Raw genomic sequence first — 6,085 nt, 5'->3', positions numbered from 1 at the left:
ATGTGCATATTTTTCAGGTTTCGATTTTAACCCTTTAAGTACCTATTTTCAGAATTAAATTCAAGAAAACAGACTGAAATTCAATGTGTGCAGCACTTTTTTTTAAATATCTCAAGACACATCAGTATAAACAGGAATTTGGCATGTTTTTATACTTCTCCATGCTCTGGAGTACTGCATTTACTATATGCATTCTGGTGACATTAAACATGAAGTTAACATTGAATCTAATGTCCCTGTAACACACAGCAGAATACATGTAACTATGTATTATAATATAAATGTTTGACAGTCTGCAAGAAAAATACTGATTTTTGTTTTCAGAAATCAAAAGTTTTTCTTTCCGTTAGACAGGCCTGTCCCAGAGAACCTCAGGCCAAAGGCTCAACTCAATAAAAAATGACATGACATGAGCAGTTGAATAACCAAAATTCTCCCTTCTAGTTTGTCAGTTCAGAGATGTGCTGGTCTTATTACTTGCTCCATGGTGCTACAACAGGGAAAGGCAATGTCTGGCATTCCAGCAGCATCAGAACTAAATTTTCCAAAACCCCACTATTGATAGTACTAGTGCTGATAGCCACATGTTCCCAATAAAAACATAAGGTGTGACCAAAAAAAAAATGTAGAATCTACAACATTGAATTAAATGTGCCTATTCTTAATGAACTGGGCAATGAGGTATGTGACCTGTGCTCTACCCAAGAAAGAATAGACAGATTAGTAAAGGTGTGGGACCTGCTATACAGAATGCTCTGGACCCTCTTGTTTTTCGGATAATGGAACTTTCAGTAATTAATAATATCTTAGTTTGGATCAAGTACAAGGTACTGTTTTATTATTGCTGTACAGAGAAAAAGGAAATAATTTTAAAAAATTTGGATTATTTGTATAAAATGGAGTCTATGGGAGATGACCTTCCCATAATGAGCTTTCTGGATAACAGTTTCCGGATAATGCATCCCATAATTGTACTGTCATTTAGCACAAACAGCCATTGTGGTAAGTTAACCAAATTTTCAGAATTAAATTCAAGGAAACAGACTGAAATTCACGGTGTGCAGCACTTTGCTCAAAAAATGTAACCAGGTTACACCAATATTTGGCGTTGCCACTTGCACCATGCCATCCTCTTATGTTAAAAATGTAATTTGTTTTGTGCTTATTACTTCATAACCTATTACTGTAGTGCCACTTTATGCAGAGATAACCCGATAATACAGTGCAACTAATATATTTCCAAAGTTTATTCATATCAACCCTTTACAAATGCATGTCCTTTTGGAGCACTTTGTGGTCCACATTTAAAAACCAAACTATACCCATATAGCAGTATACATTTTATATAATTTTAATATCTCAAAACACATCAGTAATTCAGTATAAACAGGAATTTGGCATGTTCTTATACTTCCCCATGCTCTGGAGTACTGCATTTACTATATGCATTCTGGTGACATTAAACATGAAGTTAACATTGAATCTATTGTCCCTGTAACACACAGCAGAATAAATGTAACTTTATGTTTAAAGTTTTACAGTCTGCAAGAAAATATACCGATTTTTGTTTTCAACAATCAAAAGCTTTTCTTTCCTGCCTTCCTCCTCCTCTGTTCGACAGGCCTGTCCCAGAGAACCTCAGGCTAAGGGCTCAATAAAAAATAACATGACATGAGTAGTCGAATACCCAAAATTCTCCCTACTAGTTTGTCAGTTCAGAGATGTGCTGGTCTTATTACTTGCTCCATGGTGCAACAACAGAGAAAGGCAATGTCTGGCATTCCAGCAGCATCAATTTTCCACTACCCCACCCTTAAGCTCCACTGCTGATAGTTGTACTTCTTAACAGTGAAGGAGGTTACCTATTGCTAGGCTACATCATCACATTTTCACAGCTTAGCCGATGTTATACCAACCCCACATTATAGTACATTTTGTAATCTATGCAGGCATAAATGTTGCAGAACTCCCCCCCCCCTCGGCCGCAGGACATGGTTTAAACAAAAAGACACATTCATCATATTTGCAAAGCAGTTGGAAAAACAATTTGGAGCTCTATTATTTGTGCATCCTGTTCACTTGCCAAAACAGACCTTTCTGACATCAAACACCCTGCAGCAATTTACTTGTGTGACTAATACAGACAACGCCTATTTTTCCTATATGACTATTGTTATAGGGTATTACATGAAACAAGACAAAGACTGTCAAAGAGGTCGTTGCTGCCCTAGCATTAAGTATTGTTTTATGCGGTGATGCTGTCTAGGTGTTTACACATTTTTATTTTCCATTTTATAAAGAATATATCTACTCTGCAAAGGTAGAAGACTACAATGCACTATGCATATATACCATGTTGTGGCAAAATATGCAAAATAAAGTTGAAAACTTGGAAAAGCTTATGACACCTGGTATTCCCAGGTGGTCTCCCATCCAGGTACTAACCAAGCCCAACCCTGTATCACTTCTGAGATCAGATGGGATCAGGCACTTTCAGGGTGGTGTGGCCGTAGGCAATGAACAGCAGCATCTTTCGGCTACTTGACTTGTCAGCAGCTTTAAGTATTAAGACTTGAACAAATTGCTCTGTGATGTTTCCTGTTCAATTCAATAACAAATATTTTATTTATTTCAGTGAACCAAGGAAAACAAGTGGTGCAAGACTGTGTTGATAAAGGCAAACAAGTGGGGCAAGACTGTGTTGATAAAGGAAAACAAGTGGGGCAACAAGGTATATATAACAATTAAAATAATATTATAGTATTATATTATAAAGAGCTAACATATTCCACAGTGATAAAAAATAAAACGTACTCATGAAAGTACGATGTTGAAATGGGTTACATTATAGTGCATATTTTCATTCTTCAGTCTGCATAATTTTTTGCAGTATATTATTTGAGAAGCATGTTCAATAGTTGCAGAGGTGTAACAGAAAAGGAAGACTGCTGGCTCGAGAACATGGTTGTGTGTGGGGATGAGCGGGTCCATCCATGTGGAGGGCCCAGTAAATTCCTTACTGATGAGCGGTTTAAAATATGTTGGTGAGAAAGATCATCTTCGTGAATCTGTGTGCTCCCTAAATATGATCATATTCATGAAATTCATGAAATGAGAGCTAAAATTTACTTTACTGATGGTCTCTTTAACGTCTATTTAGGCCAATGCTATGCTGAATAAACAGTCTAATCACAGAATTTAAACTAATGCTTAACAACACACTGCTTTTTATCTTTGACAGTTATCGACCAAGGATGCCAAGCTGCTCAACAAGCAAGTGACCAGGTGTCTGGACAGATTAAGGATAAGCTGCCTGGTGGATGGGGGAAATAAATTCTAGAATATACACAGAAGTGAGAACTGCAGAGTATAATGTATTGCTGCTGTTAATTATCCAATAAATATTAATCTTTTCAGCCTTTAATTGTACATTTACACTGATGTATCAGTATCTGTAATTTTCCGCATTAAGGACTGCCCCAGGTTTAAACTCTCCAGTTTTGGTACAGCTCCTGTTTCTTCACATAGAGGACAGCCCCCTATCAGCTTTTTCTCTGGTGCAAGGGCGAGCCTGAGTGTGTGCATGTGTGTGCGCGTGTCTGCCAGGGGAGAGGGGCAGCTGGTTGGATAAGTAATCGCTGGTCTAGGGGCACATGAAATCCAGCCATGGTTTCAGGAGGAAAAAGCATGGAAGAGCTTTGATCAAATTTGGAACAATGTAATTTCAACCCTATAAACACCTTGAGAGGCTTACGAATATATCACACCACCTGTCATCAGTAACCCTAACAAACCCTAATGTTCAATGTTTAAGAAGGACTGGCAATTTATAGAAGAAAATAAAATTGGGGAGGATGTATTTGGTAGTTTCCACCCTATAAGCACCTTGATAAGAGTATAAATATTTCATACTGCCTATTGTAAGTACAATACGCATACATAATGGTTGCTTCCCTAGGGTATAAGTTAAAACAACCAATATACGTCTTTCAACAATTACAATACAGCACTACTCATAGTCCTAACCTTCTGTAATAAAAAGCACTCACCCTGGTGGTCCAGTGGTGCAGCGGAGACGCCCGTCACGCCTCTTCAGCTGCCATCTTGGGTTCTTAGGGCGCCCGCCTGTAGTGTTCTGAGCTTATTCTGATCCTGTTCCTGATTCCCTGTTGTGACCCTGCCTGGCTTTTGACGATTCTACTTTCTGTATCCTGACCCTTGCCCGATAACCGACTTTGATTCTGCTTAACCCTTCTGATTGACTTCCTGGTTTGACCCTTGCCTGCCTGCCCCGACCCGGCCTGATCTGACTACTATATTGCCTAACGCCTTGTACCACGACCTTCTGCCCAAAGACTATGCCAACTGTTGTGCCCCTCTGCCTGTCTAGAACCCCTCGCCTTGCACCTCTCGTTATAAGACCTGGTGGCATCTGAGTAGCTGAGGGCTAAACCTGCTACAGGCAGAAGCATGAGCCAAGACCGCCTATGGTATTTTCTTAAGTAATAATGATTGAATGTCTTTTTCAAAGTACAAACATAGTACATTTCATAGATCTTTGGTTTTGGTTTATTACAGAAGACAAGACCACATTTCTGAACATCTGCCTTCACTGGATGTGATAAGGAATTTGGGTAGGACTATGCATACAGAAATACAGAGAAAAAAGATTAATATCCTCTCCGTCGTAAAAAAGCAAAACTTATAATACACAAAAACCATGAATATCATTATAAATGGTGAGTTCTGATGTCATTTCTGCCACATGACTCACTGAAACGTGTGTATTATAATAAAGTACCCCCAGTTGCAAAATATGAGGATATTAGAAGTTACCTCGGAGTTCCATGACCTGTATAAAAACACTCGGCCTTCGGCCTCGTATTTTTATATGGTCACGGAACGCATCGGTAACTTATAATATCCTTATATTTTACAAGAGGGGGTACTTTATTCACTATATAATTTACAAGATATGCATGCCATTTTCTTAAATGAAATGGATGCTCAAATTCTTCTCAGTACATGAAATATACATAGGAAAGTAATGATTCAGACAGATGATGGTCTTCAGCTACAGCACACTATCACGCCATAGAATGGAAGAGTCTTTCAGAATGACTTTGAGCAGTCAAACTGATCACTTTGATAGGTGTCATTTCACTGGAAATATTCCTATCTCTGTATAAGCTTTATTATTTGGAAAGTTTGGAACCTAGGATTTTTAGAAGTCTCATACGTTAAATCTATTATAAGAAAAAAAAAATTGCCATAGATTTATGCAGCTCAATTACCATACAGTCCACAGTTCTGTTTTATGATTACAGGTATGCAATCACGTATATGCAAAACCAGATATCCAGAAAGCTCTGAATTATGGGAAGGCCACCCCCTATGGAAAAAAGTTTTATTAAATAATTTTTTCTCTGTAATAATGAAACAATACCTCATACTTGATGGTAATTAAGCTGCATAAATCTGTATTGTGGCAACATGTTAACTTTTAGTATGATGTCGAGAATGATATTCTGAGTCAATTTGCAATTGGTTTTATGTAGTTGTTATTTAGCTTTTTATTCAGCAACTCCCCAGTTTGCAATTTCAACAATCTGGTTGCTAGGGTCCAAATGATCCTAGCAACAATGCATTGAACAGTAGCGGGCCTGAATAGAAAGAAGAGTGGCAAATTTGGAATGGCACTGTTGTATATCAGCACTTTCTAGATGATGTATATAGGGAAGTAATCCATGTTCTAAATTTCTAATTAACCGATACCAGGGGTCAGATTTATCAAAGGTCGAGGTGAATTTTTGAATGAAAAAAAATTTGAATTTCGAGCTTTTTTTGTGTACTTCGACTAGGGAATAGTCCAAATTCAATTCGAATTTATCATGTACCGTCTCTCTAAAAATTAGACTTTGACCATTCACCTGCCGAATTGTTGTTTTAGCCTATGGGAGACCTCCTAGAACCTATTTGGAGTCAATTGGTGTCAAAAAATAAGTTTTTTTGGGGAAAAACTTTGAATCGAATTTGATCAATTGCGCTATTAATTTGATTCAAACGATTTGAATTTGGCTGAATA

The 6,085-nt window shown here is 37.7% G+C and overlaps 1 non-coding gene across 1 annotated transcript; it reads right to left on the bottom strand.

The window, feature by feature from the left end:
- Positions 1-2,396: 2,396 nt before the first annotated feature.
- Positions 2,397-2,515, bottom strand: LOC121395815. Its single transcript, XR_005962699.1, has one exon. It is a non-coding gene; the product is annotated as a 5S ribosomal RNA (ribosomal RNA).
- Positions 2,516-6,085: the final 3,570 nt, after the last annotated feature.

The sequence above is a fragment of the Xenopus laevis genome, chromosome 7L, assembly GCF_017654675.1.
Source record: "Xenopus laevis strain J_2021 chromosome 7L, Xenopus_laevis_v10.1, whole genome shotgun sequence".
Classification (NCBI taxonomy): domain Eukaryota; kingdom Metazoa; phylum Chordata; class Amphibia; order Anura; family Pipidae; genus Xenopus; species Xenopus laevis.
This window is presented reverse-complemented; position numbering and strand designations above follow the sequence as displayed.